This window comes from Stegodyphus dumicola, chromosome 10 (genome assembly GCF_044657685.1).
Source record: "Stegodyphus dumicola isolate Sdum_Otavi_A_Nest chromosome 10, ASM4465768v1".
Taxonomy (NCBI): Eukaryota; Metazoa; Arthropoda; class Arachnida; order Araneae; family Eresidae; genus Stegodyphus; species Stegodyphus dumicola.
The window spans coordinates 25,485,436-25,510,965 of record NC_140777.1 but is presented as its reverse complement, the minus strand read 5'-3'; the positions used below and the strand labels follow the sequence as shown (position 1 = coordinate 25,510,965).

The 25,530-nt window shown below is 32.4% G+C and overlaps 1 long non-coding RNA gene across 1 annotated transcript in view; it reads left to right on the top strand.

Moving 5' to 3' along the window:
- Nucleotides 1-19,050, top strand: part of LOC146994930 (uncharacterized) — a 110,877-nt gene extending 91,827 nt beyond the window's left edge. Inside the window, exon 2 of the long non-coding RNA XR_015043377.1 lies at nt 18,687-19,050. This is a non-coding gene — a long non-coding RNA (uncharacterized LOC146994930). The remainder of the gene's footprint in view (nt 1-18,686) is intronic.
- The last annotated feature ends 6,480 nt before the right edge of the window (nt 19,051-25,530 follow it).

The window sequence follows — 25,530 nt, the reverse complement described above, 5'->3', positions numbered from 1 at the left end:
TTTTGTCACGTTCTGTCTGCATATTCAGCATTAACACTGAGGGATTTATAGGGTTATAAACAGCTCACAGTATGAAAGGGTTGATCATCTGTTTGAAATCAGGTGGCCCCGATCGAGCCAAAAACAATAGTAAACCCCAGGGGCAGGTCGTTCAACTCGCATGACCCACTGGCGCAGATTTAGCCAGGAAAGCAAAATCTAAACTACGGTCGATAAAATGACAGAAAATGCTTCTGGTTTGGAAACTCACATGGAGAGAAACACGTTGAGTGGAAGGGATACATTAAAGAGCAGGAAATTTCTTATTTCAATTACCTTAATGTCGGAGAAAGATTCACGATAGTTTATGACTCTTCTTGAACTTGATAAGTATTTCACAGGGAAAATAATCTATACCTTAAAGACTGCATTGACATAATCTGACCTTTAAAGTGTGCTGTTATTTAAATATTTATTTACCTAGCTTATCTACAGAAATTTATTAAAAACTAAATTTAGTTTCTTATTTTTATAGGGTAAAGGAGAATGTTTATTCCATAGTAAATAAAAAATCTGTCTTTACAGGAAGCAAAACATCCTTGCTCTTTGTGTAGGAGGCAGATGCAATAAATACGTTTGGATAGCAAGCTCTTGTGTGGAATTCATTGAACTCTGCAGCTGGGTTTTTAGGTTTTATAAGACTGTTTTATGATTTTCTTTATGTCACGTATCAAACTTTATCCGAACAGGAAAGAGACAAACACACCCCATCATAATATTCTATCATCATTTTAAGTAAATGTAAAATTGTGGAGAAAAATGGAGTGTTATCTTAATTGTAATATACAGTAATGTGTTAACAGGAATCTATTAAAAATAATGGTATTTTTTATACTTATTTATTAAATTTTAGTATTTAGTTAAAAATATAAAATCCAATCTTCAGCAGGCGTTTCTATACTTCTTAATATAGAATATTAATTGAAGAATTGTAAATCATTTGAGAAATTTATTAATTCCTATACATACATTTATCTTCTAAATTTACATATAGGTGTTTTTCTTATTAAGGCACTAAATATAAGCTTGGAAGTTGAAGCATTAAGCTAAGTTGACAGACGTAACGTAAACAGTTTGTTAAAATGTTTTTCCTTAGAAATTTAGCTTTTCAGTATTTTCAGAATGCTAATAGTTTCGATCTTTTTTTTTTTTTTTTTTTTTTTTTTTTTTCAGAAGATGGATTCATTAGTCGTAACAATCACAAATAAAGTCATTCTTTTATCAGAATCTCGACGGTGTCTTCAGAACTGTGCCTTAAGCTCCTTTCACGGCATCAATTAACTTTTTGCTTTTCTTGAAAACAAAAATAAAATCCAACATGTGGAAGTGATTAAGAAAACAAGAACAGTTAACAACTGAGGAAATACTGCATTTGTTAACATAGAAACAAAATTCTTTCTAAATTTTCCAGCAGCCATAGAATTCAGAAATACATCTGTGACATGCTTCTTAAGACGAATTTTGGTCATCATTATGAATGCTGTATATCTTGACGTTCTGCAGTGGACTGTGCTTGTGGAAAGCAAAATTACCCATGCAGCAGCATTTCAAATGTTAGTTGGAGATTCGCAGTTACACAACTAACCTTTCACGGCCAAAAATTGTTGATGAGGTGTCCAAATCCTAACTATGGAATTGAACAAATTTTTTTCACCATGAATTATGTACATTGTAAATAGTTCCTATGAAATATGCCCCTAGATGTTAAAAGTCTTATTTTGTAGCCTTTTAGTTTATTCCTCTCTTTCCTACAATTTGTTTTGTTCTTTATTCCCCTTTATTAAGTTTCCCTTTTATATTTCCTTAGAAATTTTGTCTAAGGAAAAGAGTTCTTCAAGATTAATTGAATGCTTAATTATTTTTTCCAAAGTATCCTAAAATTTTCTGTCAATGATATCTTACGAAAATAATTATAGTAACCTTCATTAAAGATAATTCTAATTTTTTAATTTTCTGGTAGGCGTTATGAAATTATTATTTTATACTAAAGATATAATTTATAGTTTTCTGAAGCTTGGAAGAAACAATGGGCTGTTATACAGAGTTAAATAAATTTAAAATGGGAGAGTAAACAGAAAAATCTACGGAAACTAGCGAATGAAAAAACAAGAGGAATTAAAATTTGTTAAAAAAAATCTAGTACACAATACGTCAGATTGTAAAATTGCAAGTAAACTCCGAAACTTAGTCCGGAAGAATTATTCCTATTATTATTAATTTTAAATGATTTCCTGGGTAATAATGAATTCTTTCATGACATATGCTTGTTTTGGATATTAACGGTCTCTTTCTGGATGACATATTGTCAGACTAACAATCACTTGATACATTTGAAGACTTTATTTTCTTGAAAATTATTCTTCCCGTCTAAATATATTATAACTTCAAATAAAAAAGAAAGAAAGAAAGGAAAAGATATCTTAAAGAATTGATTTTATTATATTATTTCTTGGAATTTATCCAATTTAACGTGTTTTCCACTATGAAATTTTCTGGGATTTCCCTCTTTAGTTCAAATCAGTATCTTGGCATTGACATCTTTTACCGTTATGTTCAAGGACACCTGGAAAAAGTTTTAAAATGAGAGGCATGATACTTCCAACATCCGTTATTTTATCATGGTGTAGAGACATTAGGTATATTTTTTGAAGCACGAAAGATGAAGAATAGCAACCACCTTCGCCGGGAATCGAACCACGGACCTCTGGAATACCAGCCCAGCGTGCAGAACCACTACACCACGAAGGCACACTAGGAAGGCGGGAGAAATACCTTATCTACTCCCCCCTTTTAAAGGGCGACTGGGGCTTTTAGGGGACCCAGTCGCCAAATCCTGGGTGTGGAGAATCCTCATCCAACACTCTTTTAGTTCGGGCGCCCCTGTAGACACATTATGTGTTTTTTGGGGGGAGGCAGGAGAAATGAAAAATTAGCAACCGCCTTCGCCGGGAATCAAACCACGGACTTCTGGATACCGGCCCAGCGTGCAGAACCACTACACCACGACGGCACGCTAAGAAGGCGAGAGAAATACATTATAATAGGATGGGACTTTATCGCTGAAACTCCACTAGATTTTCCCTCCAGGAGACTAAAATTCAGAAGAATACGTTTTATTTCCTCTAAAACATATTTTCCAGTTTTCAATTTCAGTAGTCCTAAATCAAGTAGTTCCTCAGGAATTCTTAAATGTGCCAGTTATTCCTTGAATATGTATAGCATTTTGCGCCATGTTGCTTATCCATGTTTTCATCCACCTTTAAGCTATAAAACGGAAATGAACTGATTGTTTAGCTGCAGCATTTTCATCCCTTAGCTCATTGCTGTGCGTTTTAGTAACTACCCAGTACAAAATACTATACCGACAACAAGGCAATATTATATAAAGTTACCAAAGTGTGGTTTGCCATCCACACTTTGGAAACCAAGTGGGTAGAAAGACAATTTTTAGTAGGGCTCAAAACTGTTCATAATTTTTGTTTCTGTTATGTATTTACAGGTAATTATTAATACATTTATAAATATCAACTGATCATTAATAATCAAATTTACTTGCGTATTATTTCCCTTCAGGTATTTTGCCCTTTAGAAGCACAAGATTCTAAAAATATTTTTGAGTATTCACGTAATTTTGCCCTTCATCAAGGTTTTCAGAAAGCAAGCTCCCTTAAATTTTAAAATTACCACGTAGTTATTGATTTCATCTTATTAATTGATTTTTTCATTAATTTTGGGTGCATGAATTCTGATTGATGTAGCAATAACATGAAGAGCTTCAAGAAAACGAGGATATCTGATGCTTAAGGTGGTTCTGAATATCATTGCATCTAGAAAGGCAGTCTGAATGGTAACGATGACAATGACTTGCAAGCTATAGCAGACCACACAGAGTAGTTTTAGCAACATTAAACGACTAAGGCTTATAGTGTGGCAGTGGATTACTAAAAGAGTGGGCTGAAGTCAAGTTACAAGAAGTAGAAATGAACATATCTAATTAGATACTGGTAATGTTGACATTATTATGTAATCTTATTGGAATATAGGTTTCTTTTTATAATATTGTGGTAGTTTACTAATGCTTTATTCTTGAAAACCATTCATCTATTTCACTATAATCGCGTTTTCGGAGATTAAATTAACCGCATAATTTTCCTCTCTGGATTTTAGTACGATAAAATTAGTAAAACAAAAGAGAAAATACCAGAGTAAATACGGTAATTTTTCATTTTACTTAATAGTTCACTATTACAATATTTTTGCGGGCTGGGAGGAACTTTTCTTTCTTTCTCTCTCATTTTTACCACAGCAGCTATATACAAAGTGGACACCGATAAATTACAAGATAGATTTAAGAATCGCGAGGTTAAAGTATTTGAAAACTACAGGAAAGCTGTAAGAAATTTTGTCTGAAAGTTTATTTTAATTGCCTATAGAGAACGTAAACGCTTCATGATGCATGTTTTTGGGGGGATCTGGCAACACCAGTAGGGAAAATGGGACGAGGCGTTTACCTATCTTAATTCCTTATTCGCAAGACCTGCTTTAAGTGCAGTGTCGGTTTTCTCACTTTCCGGGAAGAATTATGACGCTTCTATGAGTTTAATCAAAGAAAGATTTGGATGATCAGATTTGGTTATTTCTCCGCACATGAACAAACTCTAGAGCCTTGAATCTGTTAGAAGTTTGTCCAGTGTGAAAGCACTAAGAATACTTTCCTGTAAAATCAACATAAGAAATTTAAATTCTTTGGGTATTGTGTCGGAAGCTTATGGGAGCCTTTTAGGACCAATTATTTTAAATCTTTTACCAGATGATATAAATCTGGAATTCAATAGAAAACGAAACTCTAAGCAGCAGTATAGCCTAACAGATCTTCCCGAATTCATTAACTTAGAAGATGAGAATCGGAAGTTACTAATTTAATAATAAAATCAAAGGAACACAGATTATGATGTTAAGCAGAATAAAAATAATTACTTAAAAGAGGCAAGCGTTCCTACTGCTTCGTCGTTAGCTACGTTGACTAAGCCGTACTGTATTCAAAATACACATGAAGTTGGAAAATGTGGGAAATCAAATGTACAAAAAAGATCGGTATTAGAAAACCGGGGACGTTGTTACAGATAATTTTAGGAAAGGACATGTATCGTCTAGCTGTAAAATAAAACTTCATTGTGAGCTGTGTAATAGTTTAAATCGTATTAAGTTATTTTGTAAAGGCAATTGTACAAGATTATTTGAAGAACTAACACACATAAAGATGAAAGTTCAATTTTTTTTAAAAACGTTTCTAAAGATAAAAAATTGCGGCTTTTTAAAATTTATAAAAGCCTTAAACTAGGAACATTTACTATAGAATAATGTTATTATAGAATTTTATTTAAGAAAACTAAATCTTCGAAATCTCTCTGCTTTATTTTTCAACGCCTCTGATGCCGATAGGCTCAATTATCTTTCTGAGATTACAGTTGATAGTGAAGTGATTATGAATCTTTTTAAGAGCAATATATCATAACACGAGTTTGTAGTAATATCCATGACCTACTAATAGTTGGTAACAAAACATTTTCCAGAAAACGCAGTTGACGAATTACTAGAAAATTTCGACAGATTTTGCTAGATGACAAAATAATTTATATTAGAAGTCTGAGCCTGTTTGATAGGCTTCCAAGGATGTTTTGTAAACTTTGTTCTAAGTCCTCTCTGAAAACATTATCCTATTAAGTTTCGGGAAATGTTTAAAGAACATTGTTTGATATAGTGGTTGTTTTTGCAATATTTTGAAATGTACGTTTCCATAATTGGAAAAATCATATTTCAGCTACTTAAATAAATATTTTAAGCAATTTGTAGTATGAAAATTGAAATAACTGTGACTTTATTGGTTGAAAAACAACTGAACATGCTAGTAAATTAGGAAGAAATTAATGACACTATAATTTTTATGCAAATGTAAATTTGTATGAAATCCTTTTAGTTGAAATACAACATCTGTAAGCGAAAGTACATTTTAAGAAGAGCTGAAAGTTCAAATGGATTTTACTAATGAAAACACCTGAATTGAATGTAGTACAGGACATCGTAATTCATCGAGCCACAGACGGATTTATGGAATCTCATAAGTAAGTCGCAATCACCATCGAGCGCCCGATAAGATTTAGAAACAGTAAACTTATCTCTGAATTTTAAGATGAGGAGCTGTAAAAGTTCATGTGTGGTAAGCTATTCATTGCGTAAATCTTCTCTTCATAACACCCAACGAAATACAAGAAACATTTGTATTCCCAGTTCCGATCCTAGCGGGAGTGGGAAAAGATGGTGCACAGTACGTGGGCAGCCAAATTTAAGGGCGGCAAAATGATTATCAAACATTTTATATTTCTATAAATATAAAATATGTGTATCAAACATTTTATATTTCTGTAATTAAAATTGGCCGTCTTTTTTTATAAAAAGACTTGCACATGAGCGGCAGACGGTCTAAGATCGGCACTGTGTATGCCGTCATAAAATCGTGGACATCATAAAAATCAATAATTGTGAGATTGCTGGATGCGTAGAACAAAGAGAACCAGTTAGAAAGGTACAGATTAAATTCTAAAATGGGCGGAAGACGCTTAAGTTTTCAAGACTTTCGTAATACTGAGGTAAGAGGTCGTTCCTGTAACTTTCAGGAAGTACTGCATGTGTTGAAAGAATATCTTCTGTTCTGAATACTATAATGAAGTAGTTAAAGGAAAACAATCTAGGTTAAGTATCAGGGAATATCACAAATTTTATGAGAAAGCGTTCAAAGACGAAAATTTATTGTGCATTATCGCCTTCTTTAAGAACGCTTTTAATCAATAAAACTAATATTTCCAAAGTTTTGAGCTAAAAATATATTTAACTTTTTTTAGTCTAGAATTTGAAACATTTAGCTCGTCCTCTCCCCCCCCCAAAAAAAAGGCGCAAAGATTTGAGTTTTCGAATCGTGGAGGGTCCTTTACACCCGTCAAAGCTTCTCAGGATTCAAGATACTACAGTCCTAGTCAAATTCGTACATTAATGTTCGTTGATTCCTCTCAAAATTAAATTAAACAGTTCCTCTCAAAGTTAAGTTCATGCTGGGAAAAATAAACTGGCACGGAGATTATGTAATTCGGCCTCTTTCTTTTTAATTTTATTATTATTATTATTATCATTATTATTTTTATTATTAATGAGACAGCAGGATGCTATAGAAACTTCAGTAATACTATAAAACATTCGGGTTTTCCTGCACTAGTTTCTCCTACGCAAATTTTCACAGAACTTTTGGAAAACTAATTTGAATGCAAGTGAACACACCTATGCCATAAAAAAACAGATCGTGATTGAAGTTCTTCATATAATCTGTCTTACGTGTCACTGTGTGCTCGTATTATGCCAGCAATGTATGTCTAGAGCAATCTGAACCAATACATGTAAAAATATGCAAGTTAATACTGTAACAACTGATAGGTCATTCACCAGTACTCAAAAAGTGAATTCTACTTCCCAAGACCTTTCAGTCATTTGCAGAACATAGGTCATTTCGTTTCTTTCAACCAGCAACTAAACCCGGAACAATGCCCATTTACTTGCTTCTATCCGCGTGTTTATTTATCGTTTTGACTTGTCAAATCGTTCGACCGCACCCGTAGATATTGTTTTATTTGTGTTCTTTTGTTCGCTTGTCTTCAACCGGGAAAGTAGCAGTGTCACTGGGTCTACTCCATTTCACATTCACTTTATTTATTTATTTCAATTACTCAGCTTTTCTTTTTATTCGGATGCCCTTCCTTTTACTTTTACTTCCTACTTTACCACATTTGTCTTCAGGATAAAGAAACATTGCGTTGAAAAGAATCATAAACATTTACTTATTGTGAGTTATTATGTTCATTAGATCAGATTTGTTACAGGAAATTAGCACCACATGAAACTGAATTATTAATGGAAAGTATTTAGCGCCACCTATGAAGGAAATATTTAACTTTCTTCCCTAACTGAGGAAAAAAAAATATTTTTAATTAATTTTATCAACTCCTGGTTAACTTAGACTGCGGATTAATTTAGCTTTACTTGTTTATTACAAAGTTTAAAAACATTATCAGAGTAAAACGAAACTGTCTATGGAAAACACAAAAAGGAAAAGAAAATTGAGTGGGATAATAGCAGTGAAAGCAAATGATGTCATAAACATTTATAAATTAACGTTTTCAGTTCTAAGGATACTTATTCATTTAAGCTTCGCTATTTACAACACATTTTTTTAAATATGTTCCCTCTATATTTTGAAAACTAATTTAATTTACAAAACCAAATGACCTTATTCCTCAGATTAAGCTGCTAGAAAACATAAAAAACTACTGATGGTATTTAAATTGTAACTATGGTATAAAATATTTCTCTTTCCCGTGATTTTGACTGCTTCCAACTTAACTGTGTCTTTAAATTACCACTGGAAAGTGGAAATCATCCCCGTCATTACATCCCTGAACTGAAAGCTCAGTGTAGTTGAGTAACAGCGAAACGTCGTGCTAAGTTAAGCTACCTATCAGCTGCCGAGTAGTAAAATCACATAACACTGGCATTTCGACTCGGGCTCAAATCCTGGGGATAGGGCTATCTGCAGAGGAGTTTTACTGATCTTCTCGATTTGATACGTGGATGCAAAATATTTCCATTCACAAGTTTTCCTGAAAGATCCTTTCTCTTTTATTAGTTGGCCTGATCAAAAAATAAATAAGCTGGAAACCGAAGAAAAGATAGCACGAAATTCAGGAAACAGATTTCATAAGTTCTCAGTTTGAATTTTCAGAGTACGGGGAAGTGCGTCCAAATATTACATACTGAACTAGAAAGTTGAAATATTTCACCATATTTCAGATGTTATTGGCCCGCTAGAAGCCGAGCAGCAATAAAATTTCTGAGCACTGGTAGTTCCAACTTGGGTTTGATGCTAGACGAACGGGCTGGCAGTATGGGCTTTTTTGTAGTTTACCTCATCTGCAATGTGTACACGCACCAGTTTCCCATTAGAAGTCCTCCACAAAGTCATCTATCCTCCTAGGCAGATAGCCCCAGTGTGCTTTGCCGTAGTCAACTAACCCAAATGGTGTTTCCAGTATTCTATTTGACTTAATGACGGATTCCTTGACTTGATGATAGGCTAATAAGTACTTAATCTCCTTTACTTGATAACAGGCTAATTGGTACCTTTAAGATTCTCCTAGATTCTGTATAAATAATAAATAGAGAACTGCAAACATTCTGGGAAATCTCTCCTAACGGAATATCACTCCCTTCAGCTTGCTGAGCTTTGAAATGCGCATCCAAGTGTTAAAAACTGATGTTGCTTACATTACATATGAACCTAAACATCACTGTTGATCAGTAAAAAGGAATTTATCATTTCAAATTGCTTTTTTTTATTTTCGAGTATTCATTACTAGCAGTCCTTTGCATAATATAGAAATACAAATTATGCATATGTAAGTATATACTTGACGCTCAGTACTAAGACCGTCTGATCTAGTCCAATATTAAGAATTAGCTTTTTTCTTTGATTCTTCGTGAAGTAATTTTTCCTTGTTGTATATTGTTTGTTTGTTTCCTTTTGTTTGCTTTATGCGGTTTTGACAAAACTCCTCTTTAATAGCATGTAAAACCCCTGTTTAATAGCACTCATCTTTAACAGTATGTGTTAGAACTCAGCACGTGTTAGAGACTCCTTTTTAATAGCGACTACGCAAGAACGTTTGTGTGAAGGCCCGGGTGGTGACATATCTTGTAGGATTTCACTTGATCTGATGAATGCTATTTAGTCCAGTAACACTAACAGACTTGAAGAGATTTATTGTTACGTCTAAAAAAACATAGTAATGAGAAGATTAAAGAGAAGCTTATTATTTAAAAAGAAATTAGAGTACAAACGTACTCTGTGCTATAACAGCCTGACGTGGTGACGTCACTAAACAGAACATTCAAATTTAAGTTAAATGTTGAAAATAAGTCAAAGACTACACAATTAATTACTATAGTAGAAGCTGGATCTATCGGAGGTTCAGAATTAAAATGTCGACAGCGAGACAATGCAAGCAACTATCAGAGCTGCCAAGAAACTCAGAGGCAGCGTGCACGCTATCATAAAAGCACGCTCTGTCTTAAAATCTAATAACCTCAGTTTAAATACTCTCTACTCATTTGCCTTCTGATAATACGAAAAAGAGAAGATACAGTAAAGGCTGAAATTATAAATAACTCGTTTATTAACATAAAATTCCCTACAACTTTATTAATACTAATTTTGTTTGTTTGTTTTTAGCTTTAAACATCAGTTTATTAATGATCAATACCTGACGTCATCGTATAATTAATGAAAATTAAATATTGTTTTCATTCTCTGTATATAATGTTTGCTTATTTTCATCATAAACGTATTTTCTGCGTTCATCCGCCAATTTGGTATTAATCAAAGGTTTACGTTTCCATTTTTACTGATTTTAGCGTCGCGTGTTTAACATTTGGAAGCCAATGTACTTCAAAGTCTTCAGATATATGAATATATTTATATATAAAATCATTCGTAATTTTTAAGATCTCCAAAAGATACAACTACTTCCATGCAGAGAAACACACAATTATATTTCTCTTTATGGAAATCATTTATAACAGCCTTTTGTTCGACCGGTAAACATGGCGAGACTAAAAAACCACTGCATGTCAGCTACATAATTTGAATAATCGATTTTCTTATGCAAGCCGCACCATAAGTTCACAGTTTTACGATTCAATAAAATGCATTATTGAATAAGATTTCTAAATTTTATTTTCATAACTTCAAAAATAAGTATTATTAATAGATCTTTCTTCAGGAAATGCATCATAAAATCATGAATTTGAATTTTTTGTGGAATAATCCCCAGTGTAATAAAATTTCCACCGTATTAGCTTCCACGTTATGCGGAGAATAACATCCTTAGAGCTTCCGGAAATTCATTTTCATTCTTCTCCTGGCTGCACGCAAATTCTTCAAAACATCTGAAAGGTCGCTGAACCTTCAAAGAATTCGAAATGTGTTTAAAGTAGAATGCAGCGAAACCAGCTAATAAAAGAATTTTTACAGAAAACACAATAAGTATTTAAAGAACTAAATCGTTTCCTCTGTAGTAGAAAGGTAGGCATTTTAGAGATCTAATTAAATTAGTGTTCCCTTTGTTATTCTTTGACTATCTAACTTAGAATCATGTTGCATTTTTCCTGCTGAACCGTCTAAACTATGAGTAAACTAAAAAAAAAATTTAAATACAAAGATTTTTTTTTTTTTGACTTCTACCCTGTTAAATCTATTGTTCATTAAAGTGAATGTTATATACGGGTCCAAAAATAAATTTTGGTACTGAATATCACCTCATCAAGCTTGACAGAAATCATCTCCCGATTCTCTATATAAACAATCTGATGTGCACACCACATGACTTCCTTATACAGAATATTAAATTATACATTGTTTCCTACATTTCATTTAAACTTATTTCCTCGAATTTCATTAGCGATATATTTCTCATTCAATAAATTCAACTCTCACTTCGCGACAATTCAAATATACATAAAACCTCAAAATAACTTTATTAAAAATTGAAAAATATAGAAAGTTATAAAATACCAAATACAGTTAAAACAATTTAAAAAAACAGTTTTTATTTTAACAGCTTTCGATATTGCGTAGATGGCTGAGAGGACCGAAGTGGCTTGAAGGTAGGACTAAGTGGAAAAACATGATGACGCATTTAGCACAACGGATCTGGAAGAATCACAATCTTTATTTTTTTTTACGTATATTAAACCAGCCGTTTGCAGAAGAGATGATTCCTAATTATATTTGAATACAAGTTTCATTTTGAAATACGACGTCGTCTTAAGCAAGTAAGCGGCAGCAGCATGGATGAAAAGCGCCTTGCCAGCACGAGAGCTTATGCGAAAAGGGGCAGAGTGTGATAGTACTTCAGAGGAAGAAGGGTGGGAATCGGAAAAGTTTCAGTTCCGTTAGGAGAAGTTTTGGTTTACAATTAATTGGATTGGACAAGAGGTATCTGCATTAAAACGCTACGTAACATATAAAAATAGTCTTCTACAGTTATGTATTGGAAAATTTGTCATTCAAGAATAAATGATGTTTAACTGTCAAGCTGGTCGTGCCTCTAAAATTTCCATCCAATCATCCATTACGCCATGTCCAGTCGTTTACGCAGCAGTTTTTTCGGCCATGACTACACGTGAATCGTTTTCATCTTCCGCCAAAACTACAATTATTACACACACACACACACATATATATATATATATTTGTTAAACTCAAATTATACATATATATACTTTCGGTGCGGCCGATTTCAGCCAAAACGGGAGGTGCACAACTACATGTTATAGCAGTCCTATATACAAAATTTCAACATTCTGAGGCTGTAGAGACATAAGGTATTTTTGGAAGCAGGAAAGATGAAAAATTAACAACGCCTTTGCCGGGAATCGAATCACGGACCTCTGGAATACGCGCCCAGCGTGCAGACCACCACACCACAAAGGCTTGCCAAGAAGGAAGGAGAAATACCTTACAAAACTACTCTTTTTGAGTTTTGATAGGTACATACATACGTACAAACGTCACGAAAAAATCTCTTCTGAATCCATTTTAAATCTTTTTTGCAACCCGTTTTGGGAAAAATAGACCTTTATTCTGCCGTTACGTACAGGTGACACGCAGAAACATCGTTAAATTGCATTCGAAAGCGGTCAAAATAGGTATTTTCTTGAAATAAGGCACGCGAAAATTTTCTCGATTACAGTACTTCCTTTACTTCGTACAAGGAAGAAAAAATCAAAATCAACTGAAACGGTGGGTAGTTGTATTAGGGTTCACTGTATTTATTATCGTATTTTTATCACGAAATTCACAGTGATATACTAAGTAGTTCTGGCAATATGAGCAAGTGTAGTTGTTATTCAATTACGAAAGAATAAAAACTTCGTTATGCTGTAAGGCAGGTGGCGTTAAGACGTGAATAAAGCACTTTTCACTATATATATATATATATATATATATATATAATATATAAATTGTAGTAAGCTCGCCTAAAAGTTACCAAGAGCTGCTGCTCCAAAAGGTTTAACACGTTTTCAAAAAATTAATACACATGAAAATCAAATCATTAGACATAACTAATCTACAATATCATTTAAATTCAGAAGCATAAGCAAATCAAGTGCAAAATCTAACCATGAAAATAAATCTACTAATTTAATAAATTAAAATTCAATTAAACAATTTTTTTAAAAAAATGCATAGGTGAATGATTGTAGAGTAGGCAGGAGACAGACTTATCAAGTGGAAGTTGCCTCCAAACCTAACTTAAGAAAACTTACTTAAGAAAAAATGAGAGAATTGCACAAACTGGGCATTGCGTGCTTGTACACATCGCTCTATTTTCACTTAAAAAAACATCAGAGAATTGCACAAACTCGGCATTGCGCACTGCATTGCCTTTGCCCATGTGCACATCGATCTATTTTCACTTAAAAAAATCCCAGAATTGCACAAACTCGGCATTGCGTACCACATTCGCTTTGCCCATGTCCACATCGATCTATCTTCACTTGAAAAAACATCCCAGAATTGCACAAACTCAGCACTGCACACCACATTGTCTTTACCCATGTGCACATCGATCTATTTTCACTTCAAAAATCATCCCAGAGTTGCACAAACTCGGCATCGCGCGCAACCTCGGCATTGCGCACCACATTGGCTTTGCCCATGTGCACATCGATCTATTTTCACTTCAAAAAATATCCCAGAATTGCACAAAGTCGGCATCGCGCACAAACTCGGCATTGCGCACCACATTTGGCTTTGCCCATGTGCACATCGATCTATTTTCACTTTAAAAACATCCCAGAATTGCACAAACTCGGCATTGCGCACTGCATTGGCTTTGCCCATGTACACATCGATCTATTTTCACTTAGAAAAACATCAGAGAATTGCGCAAACTCGGCATCGCGCACAACCTCGGCATTGTGTACTGCATTGGGTTTGCCCATGTACACATCGATCTATTTTCATTCTAAAAAAAAATCAGAGAATTACACAAACTAGGCATCGCGCACAACCTCGGCATTGCGCACTGCATTGGCTGTGTCCATGTACATATCGATCCATTTTCACTTTAAAAACATCAGAGAATTGCACAAACTCGGCATTGCCCACAACATCGGTATTGCGCACTGCATTGGCTTTGCTCATGTACCTATCGATCTATTTTTACTTAAAAAACATCAGAGAATTGCACAACCTCAGCTTTTCCAATCTTCTAGAATCGAGCCAAAAAGAAATACAAAATATTAAAAATAAGCAACTTTAAAACGAACCATATAAATTTTTTTTTCACTTATCCTTTTCAAGAAAAATGTAAAATCTTTTTGAGGGGTTAAATATATATGTATATTGAATTTATCTCAAGGGGAAACCCTTTTGTATCTCCCCTCATCTTTAAATAAATTTACTAACGTTTTATACTCTGTTTCCGTAATATATGCAGAAAAAAGGGAAAAACCTACGGGGGGGGGGGGAATACTCGATTCAAAAAAGAACCACCACATAAGAACATTCAAACCGCAACAGAATTAACTGCTCAAATTAACAAGTAAAAATTTTTTTAAAAATTAGAGTTTTCAGACTTTACATTACGCCCAAAGGGGCATTTTTTAACGTTATGTGTGTTACCTTTCTTTATCAAATATAATGTTCTTTACACTTAAACCATAAAATTCAGTTCAACAGCAATATCGCAAAATAATTTTAAAATGAGCATATCTTTAGAATTTCCGATACACAGTTTTGCGCTTTGAACGTAATTTTTTTTTTTTTTAAATGTTTGTTTGTTTTTTTCCACGTACTGTGTTGCCGTTGTTCGCTTTGAAATCTTTGAGTTTGTTAAACAAAAATTCGTTCAAGTTTTACAAAATATCAATCAGATAATAAAAAAAATTCCAAATTCCAAGTTTGGGCTTCCAAATGCCCATATTAGTTTCGAAACGTATGTTATTCAAAATTTGATGGCTCTAGGTACCGTTGTTTTATCACAATGCAAGAAACATTTATGCAGATTTTTCAATATTTAATTTCTTTAAATATAACACAGAGCGATAACATCTAGTAGCAACAGAATAACAACACAGCTTCAAAACATCGGGTTAGCCATGTTGGCGTGTTTATTGCCCATTGAAAAACAATCACCAAGCAGTGGGCTAAACCGCATTTCAACCAATATATCAATATTAAAAAAAACTTGAGTATTTTAAGCTTGGTTTGGATTGCTTTGTTATTACAAAACACCCATGAGCTAATCGCCTGAAAATCATTGCCGATGGAGAAAAGTACTCATGCAACCCTCTTTCGCCGAGGTACTCTAGTATCGAATTTTTATAAATGAATATCATTATAAATATCTGCGAAATATACGTACGGCAGTTGTTGCATCTGTGTCACATTAACTGGCTTCCAAAAATCATTGATATTTGAGGTAATTCAATAAAATTTCTTGCACATTTTCAGAAACACGGATCGGTGTCCTAGATGTTCTGAGCTAATACAATAGATTGCTTATGCAAAATTTAAAATCGTGCCGTTAACTGGTATTTGTGTGACTAAGAAATACACTGAAAAGCTTCATTTTTATTGTCCTAAGTGTTGATTGTTTTCATTTCCCGAATTTGATATTCCGTTAAATGGAAAATATTGCCACATAAGGGAAATATTTTTTCAAAATTCGTGCGCAAGCAATCATGTGAAACAGCGCTTTGCAAAGTAAGTGGTTTTTTTTTTTTTTTTTTTTTTTTTTTTTAACTAAATAAGTGCATAAATCTCCCCGTGACGTAATTTACCGTGATACACTAAGATAGAATTTTTTTTTCTTTTAGTTTTGTGGTTAACCGTTTTCAACAGCTCATTCTAAATATAAGGTTTTATGTTCTATCTATTTTATCTGTAATGGGCAAATTCTTAACTACTTTATCAATTTAGCTTAAAACGTTTTCGGATGCTGATTTAAAATCGGTATAAAAAGATCCTATGGCAATTCCTTTTCAATCATGTGACTTTTGTATTTTTTATTAATTTTTTTCACTTTTTGCTATATATATAAAATAAAAACAGAAGAAAGGCAATGGGTATTGCATTGTTCGCTCTGTTTAAAAATTCCATCAGTCGTGGAAATGATTTGCCTCGAGATAATGTTATCAGTTCCTCATATGTCAAGCGAAAATAATGCTAATCTCTCAAAAGCCATTTGAATCCTTATCAATGTGTAATTGTAGCATTTATATGTTTTTCAAGGTCTAATTAAACCAAACAAATTTATATTTCATTTTTTTGTGTTCTAAATTATAAAAGTGAAAATTCCCCATTCAAGTGTACTTTATAGATATTAAGATCAATCAAAGAACAAGAAGTTTTTGTTTAAAAGCGGGTCTCTTTTTCTTTTCTTTATTTTTTTTAACCCAAAGTGGAGCTATTGATTTCGTTTCGGCATTTTGCGTCGTCCACTATAAAACGATGTTTCACTTTTCAAATTGTTGCCACCAAATATTAGAGCCCTGCATAATATCTAAAGAAATTAAATAATGAACAATCTACATGAATTTATGTATGTTTAACAACGGTAGCATAGACATCAAATTTTGAATAAAGTAGTCCTCCACTCGAATATGGGCATCCGAAAGCCCAAATTAGGAATCTAAAATTTGTTTATTATCTATTTCATATTTCGTAAAACTTTAACGAATTTTTGATTAACAAATTCAATGATTTCAAAGCGATCAATGGTAAGACTGTACGGATAAAAAAACATATTTATTTTCAGCGAACGAGACTGCGTATCGGCAATTCTAAAGATATGCTCTTTTTATATATTTTGTGATATTGCTGCTGAATTAAATTTTATGATTTAAGTACGAACTTGATATTTAATAAATAAAAGCAGCACACAAAACGTTAAACAAAAAGTCCCCTTTCGGTGTTGTAAAAATTTGAAAGCTCTCAATTTTTTTTATTTATTTATATATTTTTTGTTTTTGCAAGACCCTTTTTTTTTTGAATTTAAGATATTTTTTCTCATCTCTAAAAAAGTGGAAAACAGTTAAAACTGTTAATGATTAATAACCGAAAATAGGTATTTTTGTTTATTCCAGGCAACAAAATTCCCGTTTTATCAAAATAGGGGATTGTTGTCATTGCAAGTAGCGTAAGAGATTTTACTTATTTTACAACAGCCCTAGCGCAATCTAGATATTGTAATTATGTATCTGAATTCAAATTCATGGTCTGAATTTCGTAGGGGAAAGAAACTATATTTATGAACGATGAGTATTTTGTAGTACCTATAATTTAAAATTAATTTTAGAAGAAAACTTCAAACTGAAAGCTACAGTTTATTCCTCAAAGATATGCATGCCACTAAGAAATTTAAAAAGAAATATTTAAAAAACAAAGAACGTAAAGCACCACTCTATTTTCATTTCTATTAATTAGAGCTGTTATGCAAAATAATAATTTAAATTATTAATAAGTGCAATTGCTTTCGGATAACTCAATTTGTTAAATAATATCATATGCATTCAGTTTGAAGGATAAATCAAAGATCTTATGCTTTATCGAATAGCAAAATTTTCAGAATCGCCTATATGCAAGGATCACAGGTAATATTAATTAAAGACTGTTGCTTTTAATATGTTTTTCTCAGTGCTGAATTTTATACCCATTAGCAAAACTTGCCAATGTGTTTTCTAGATTCTTTCTATCCTTCGTCTGTTTGGTTTCCGAAGCTTTATCATTTCATGGTTTTTGTTTTGGTTTTTCATTTAATTTTTCATCTTGACTTTAAACAATGCATTTCCAACAAAGTGTAACAAATTTTTATCCCTTATTGACCGGAAGTTCTTTTCCTACTTCAAGAGTGTTGTTGCTTATTCGCTATTTCCCAGTGCAGATTAATACTTTAATCAAGTCTAACTGAAACAGAGTAAATAACTTACGTTCTTATGTTTTTTTATTTGCGTTTGGCTAAAATATTTTTTAGCTTTTTTTCTTCTCCTTTTGATGTTAGTCTTGTTTAAAAGAATCGTTCAAACATTTATGAGCCTTTTTGTTACAATATGCTACCCTGCCGATCACCAGAGCGATCAGTATTGCCATATTACGAGACAGAGCTTTTGATCTGTCATGAGACTTTTTAAATAACTAATTTCCTCAGTAATGTCATTCCACATTGCATTAAAATCTTTATTTTTATGACTGTAAGAATTTTTATTATTTTCTAACTATTTATCTTTATTTTTCCAATTAGCATCACTCTATTGCTAATACACTAAACTCAGACTTCTCATTAGACCCTTTTTTTACCTATATGTATTTTCATTTAATAATATATTTTTATTTGATTTGAATTTTATTTATTATATCTTAATTTTAATTATTTTGATATTTTTATATTTTGATTTGGTTTGATTTTCATTTGATATTTTAATTTATAATTTCCTATTTCTTGTTTTACTTTATTATTTAATTTTAAACTTTTATTTTTTAGTTCTTCTATTTTATTTGATTTCGATGCGAATTTTTGAAATCCAAAAATCACTCGTAAAAGCGACTTGAAACACTTGGAAATTTTGATTATGGAGGGAGTTTATCTGAAGGACAAGACTGAACAAAAGAAAAGTTGGAAAGGAGTAGATGAGCTAAAAAGAGTTGGTAAACCATAATGTACATCCATAAATCCTATTTTTCTTGTTTTTTGAAAAGTTTTATAATTTTGTTAGAGCTTATACTTCTGTTAAATCTGACTTTGTAAGGTAAAATAATTATTTTTCTCTAAAAGCAGTTATATAGCTATACAGCTACATATGCATGTCAAGTTATGTGTTCATTATGAAATAAAACTGAAGATTATATCTTGCTTTTCCCACTAACTTTAGTCAAAGAACTTCGTTTTATTTCCAACATTGTTTTTCGAGGTGGAATGAGAGGAAAAAGTTATTTATAGCTTTTTAATACATAGGGGAAAAAAATGCTTCAAAGTTGATTGAATTTGTATTACTTTAAGGCAAAAGACATGAACTACCTCGAAAACTGTTTCGTTTCTTTTCCCATTCTTTCTAAAAATTATATGTATTGGCTTATGGTGATGAATATTAACTCTATCTTGACGTGTGAAGACGTCTAAATTGAAATTCGGAGCACAGTATTCATTTTGTTCTGCCTTGTAATCTTTTATTTTATTTATTTTTATTATAGTCCATTAAGCTATTGTGTGGTGGTGAAATCTTTTTATCTACCAGTGTGTTTTCTCACAACTGTGTTTTTTTACCCGTATTAAATTTTAAATGGCAGCTTTGTTTATGTGCTTGATAAACGTCCTTTTTTCACTGCGAATTTTTTACAGCTTAACAGGAATGTGACTCCAGATCTTGTCTTAGCCAATTGTTGTTAGTTCCAACAGCATGGATATCTCATCTCACTATCAACTTCAGATAATTCGTAAATGGCATGCTTTCCATTAGATTAGGTAGATAGGCCCTCGGTTACCACCGATAAAATAATTTTCTTGATCACTTTGTGGCGATGTGAAAATACCAAGTAGCTTTAGCCTTGTGAGACATTATTAAACAGCATTTATTGAAACAAAGCTACGAGGCAACTGAAAAGTTGTAATTAAGGCGACATTCACAAAAATCGTAAAGCCTCTGCTTCGTATTATAACTTTGCACAGAATATGATGTCGCATCATTTTGTGAGAGGTAATGATAGCATTTACATTAATGCTATGATTATTCTCAGCCAGTATCAGTCACCTGAAGTGGTATACAGATATGAAATGTAAAACTGTCCTCAGAAGACTGAACATAACAAGATTTTTGAACTCTCTGTTCATAACTCCTTTCATTAAATTAATTATTTCTTTTTTTTTTTTTTTTTTTTTTTTTTTTTTTTTTAGAATGGGATGGCTTCCTATCCAAATATCTTAGGTCGACTCGACTGGAATCTTGTCGACTCAACTTCTCAGACGCATTTCTGAGGCACTTTTGGCTTGACTGCAATGCTAACCACCGTTTCTCTTAGTGCACCGCTTCTCTTGGATGTGAAGCTTTTGTGAAACAAAAGTCTTCCCTTACCATCTTCTTTGCATATTTCTATTAAATATTTAAGTAGAATGATTGAATTACCATAGAGAAATTTTATAATATTCACAGTTTTTTTTAATTTTAAGATTTCTTAAAAAAATGATGAACAATTAGTGATCGTAGCCATTTGCGACCTGTGAGATATTTCTTTGCAGCCGGCTGCTAGGTTATCAAATGCATTATTATTTATAGAATTTTTTAGTATGTGTATAGCTTAACTCTTCTATTTTAAGTATCAAAAAGATTATTTGAAAATTTATTTTTATTTGTCTATGTAAAGCTTATCTGAAAGTAATACCACAGAAATCGTTCAATAACCATGTTTATTACTTCAGGATATAGACCTAATTATTTGCTAAGGAGCACATATTGTAAGTTCTGCGGCCCAATTCACAACTTAAATTGGTTCTCCAGGCTACAGAAGTTGGCTGCCTCTGCTTTGGTACATGATGATTTAAGGATCATTAAAGATGAACATGGAAAAATACCTGTTAATACCAGGTGTTCCCATTCTTCATCAACTGAAATAAACAGATAGCCAGGCAGCTTTATTGTATAGTGTAACTCTTTCTTCGCGTTATTTTTTCTTCTTCTAAAAAAAAGAGGCAATGTTTTCTCCCTACATTCCTTATTAAAATGCTCATTTTTGCCTATTTTTTATTGCAATATTATTATTATTTCATCTGTATTAAAAAATGCATTGGAAAAATACCTGTTAATACCAGGTGTCCCCATTCTTCATCAACTGAAATAAACAGATAGCCAGGCAGCTTTATTGTATAGTGTAACTCTTTCTTCGCGTTATTTTTTCTTCTTCTAAAAAAAAGAGGCAATGTTTTCTCCCTACATTCCTTATTAAAATGCTCATTTTTGCCTATTTTTTATTGCAATATTATTATTATTTCATCTGTATTAAAAAATGCATTGGAAAAATACCTGTTAATACCAGGTGTCCCCATTCTTCATCAACTGAAATAAACAGATAGCCAGACAGCTTTATTGTATAGTGTAACTCCTTTCTTCGCGTTATTTTTTCTTCTGCTAAAAAAAAGAGGCAATGTTTTCTACCTACATTCCTTATTAAAATGCTCATTTTTGCCTATTTTTTATTGCAATATTATTATTATTTCATCTGTATTAAAAAATGCATTTCTATATAATGCAACTTTTATGATATCACATGTTAAACATCTTTTCCAGTCCAATAGTATTACATTTTCAATTTGAAGTAAATAAAAGCAAAAAATTAAAAAGAATTGAAACATTTCTGGCTTAAAATTTCTGAGCTAAGAATTAAAATATGCTTTATAACTTAAGTCTGATACTGAATTTGTCGTTTTAGAGTTGAAATGTAATTTTAATGTGTGTTGTTTCTATTCAGCAATAAACAACTAGATTATTCACCATACCTGCAATCACCTTATTGTTCAATACTTTAAAACTTTTCATAGCCACTAGATGGCGACACTATATTCCACAGAAACTTCATACTTCTATTATTGACATTAGCAATGTAATTTAAATACTTTCACTTCTTTCTCTCTTATATATCTTTATAATAGTTTTTTTAATAGCCCGAATAATTCTAGAAATTCATAGCACTAACAGGTGAGTCATGAGATATATTGGTCCCCGGTGGGCATTTATGAGTTCTAGGCCTTACCACAGTAGGTGTGATAATAATGATAAATGATTACGGATATGAAGGATAATAAACGAAATTTAACCCAAAGGCTGAAAATCAGCTTTATTTTCAGCCATTCAAACTAACAAAATTATTTTTAGTTCAAAGGGGCAGTTTGCCCTGAAGGATTATTAATTTCGTTTTGGCATTTTGCGTCGAAAACTTTAAAAGAGCTGTATCACTTTTCAAATCGTTGCCACCATACGCCCTGTCTTATATTTAAAGAAATTAAATCATGAAGAATCTGCATAAATGTATATATGTTTCTCGCATTGTGACAAAACAACAGTACCTAAAGCCATCAAAATTTGAATAACGTAATCTTCCATAGAATATGGGCATGTGGAAGCCCTAATTTGAATTTGAAGTTTTTTTTATTATCGATTTCGCATTTTGTAACTTTTCAACGAATCTTTGATTAAAAAACTAAAGGATTTCAAAGCGAGCAATGGCAACACTGTACGAAAAAATAAACATTTTTATCTCTAGCGCGCGAGATCCTGTATTGGAAATTCTAAAGATATGCTCATTTTAAAATTAATTTGCGAAACTGCTGTTGAACTGAATTTTATAGTTTGAGTACGTAGAACATGATATTTAATAAATAAAGGTAACACACAAAACGTTAAAAAAAACGCGTAATTTAAAATCTGAAAACTTTTTCTTTATTTATTTAACTAATCTCTAACACTTCCCCTCTCCCTTCTCCAAAAAATATTTTTAAAGTTTAGAAGGTAGAAAACTGAATTATATAAGCAATATAAATATCTGTCAAAATAACGTTTAATATTATGAACAATACTGCTTGTCAAACCAAGATAATTTAAAAATTATTGTTTCTTATTTCTTATTTTATAAATTATCTTTTTGAAAATGAATGTTTCCCTTTTGCACTGATCTCAAACGCAAAGAAAATACTTCCGTTTCTACATCAGGCACTAACAGCACAATTCTCTTCAATATTAGAGGTTAAAAAATAAGAACTATCGATTTAAATCGAACGGATTATTTAGCTATAGTTTATTGTGACTTCTGATAAGGTTTGACAAAACGGCAATGAATTGATCTAAAATTCGACTTGTGGTGACGAAGAACTATCCAAAGCAATAATATATAGCTGTTTTAAAGAATTTTTTTCAGCATAGATATACATATTGGTCTGAATGATGAATTTTAATGTTAAAATTTAAATTATGTTATAATACCGAAGAACACTGATGATGGAAAACAAATGGTACCTGTTAGATCATCATATCAATGTAAAAAATCAAGACATCTTTAAACAATACAATAAATCAAGTGCAGTCAGTTTTACAAGATCATTTACACGCGAAAAGGTATACTTGTATGCGCTAAGAATGTTCCAAGCAATTTAACTCAAGCTCAAAACCCAAACTCAAGACTTGTTTTAAATGATGCAATAAATAACTCAGAAAATTCAACTCTAGAGACTCAAAAGCTTTCTTTTATATTGTAACAAAAAACCAAATATGGATTTATTCCGCGAGGCCGAAACAAAATAACGATCTACTGTGTGGGTATTTCATAATAAAAAAATTCTACAAACTTTTGTACGGTTTCCACACTACTTGACTACCAGGGCTTAGAATAGTAATGACAGACAGAGGATTTATCGCCTCTACATAATTTCTGAATTTCTATAGTCATTAGATGATTTGAAAGAGGCAACATGAAAAATGTGAGTGCCCTTGGTGAGATTCGAACTACGGATCTTCTAACGTTAGTCCGACATGCTTTTTAATTACGTCACGAAGGCAAGGCGTAAGAAAGAAAAATCCTACATTCTGTCTCACTTAAAGAGTGATTGGGATGCATATCTCCAAATTCTGGCCGTAAAGAATTATCGTCCACCGCATTTTTTATTCTGTCGCCATCATTGAGTCATACAGAATGTTTTCAAAATCGGAAAAGATGAGAAATTCGCATGCCCTCGCCAATATTCTAATTCCGGGTCTTATGACAGCCAGCCGGACGTGCTTTTGGATGGCACCACGATGGCATTAAGGAGAGAGAAAATATTTTATAAATACAGCAACCGGAAACTTAGGTGAAGCTCTAAATTAACCTTTTTATAACACATCACCATGACGGTTCCACAAAATTGACAACAGTAACAGGAAATCGAAACTCCGCAGCTTGCGAGAAATTCAGAACGAATGCTGAAGCAAAATTAAGGTATTAAATACAAATTAAAACGCACCTACTTAGTTTTGGCTCGGGCCTCAATGTTTTCTCGAATCAACTACGAGCGAAATCAAAACAGGTTAAGTAATTTCCGCAGAGAGAAGTGATAGAGATCGATCAGCTATGACTACTAAAGGCTTTTTCTCGAACTTAAAATTTCTCTTTCATCTGATTTTCAGGAGATAGTCTCTGACAGGAATGACCAAAACATGACCGCCCCGTATTACTAGCGCGAATCTCTTTTGAACTCAAGAACTCTGCGCTTTGATATATTAACTAATTTGCATCATGAGAATGATCGAAGTAGAAATAAACGAAAGGCAGAATAATTCTCTTCATAAATGCAGCCTTGTTGGAAACCATTACTTAGGATAAGAGTGAATAGGCGTGCAATATTATAGCCACAACTAGAGGCTGAACTTCATGCTGCATTATGATAATGGAAGTTCACATACTGCATTTTAAACTATCAGTTACTTTAAGCAAAAAATTGATTTGATGTATCGGTGGCCTTATCTGCCTTATTTAGCATTTTTTTGTTATTGTTGTTCTAGCCGAAAATCAACAATCAAACATATTCTGCGAGGTCATTAGTGTAATAGTGGAGAAGAAATAGGCGAAGTTTATAAATCACAAGTTTCTGCAATGCAAATTTCTGAATAATAAAACTGCTTTGAAAATTCGCTTATTGAAATGAAAAATCGTATTATTGCTAAAACTACTATTTTTAATGACAATATAAGGATTAGTCTCTCAACAACTCTTGTTCTTTATTTTCTGAAAATTTAAGAAACAGACCTTGGTGTTTTTTTCTGGTAGACAAACACGGGATATGCTTGATTGTTGTCAAAGCACGGCTGCAGGAAGATAAAGATGGTCAGGAAGATTATAAAAATTAAGCATTCACTGTCACTTAAGAAATGAATTATGCATACGACATACGGTTAAGAAAGAAATGTTAAGAGTACTAAAAATCTTTGAATTCTAAATCTATTCATGGACTATTACTGTCTCTTTTAGAGCCTTATAAAATACAAAGTCCTACGCATACCCTGGATTTATCCATGTTTCAAAACCCACTTATGTTAACAAATAATAATAGTACAATTTTTTTTCTTTCCGAGGAAGAAAAATGATTAGTTTTAAGTTACAACGGAGAGAAAATCATTTTTCAGTATCTTGAAAAATTATCTGCTTGTAAATTTGGTGATATAAAATTAAAGGCAATTTTAGGAAACTTTTATACATTTTTCTTTGTAACTTTTCGTGAATTTTATTATATTTTGATGACTATTTATTGTTACTGTAAGATGGCATCTTTTAAAATGATGGTGCAGAAACCGCTTGTTACAAAAATACAT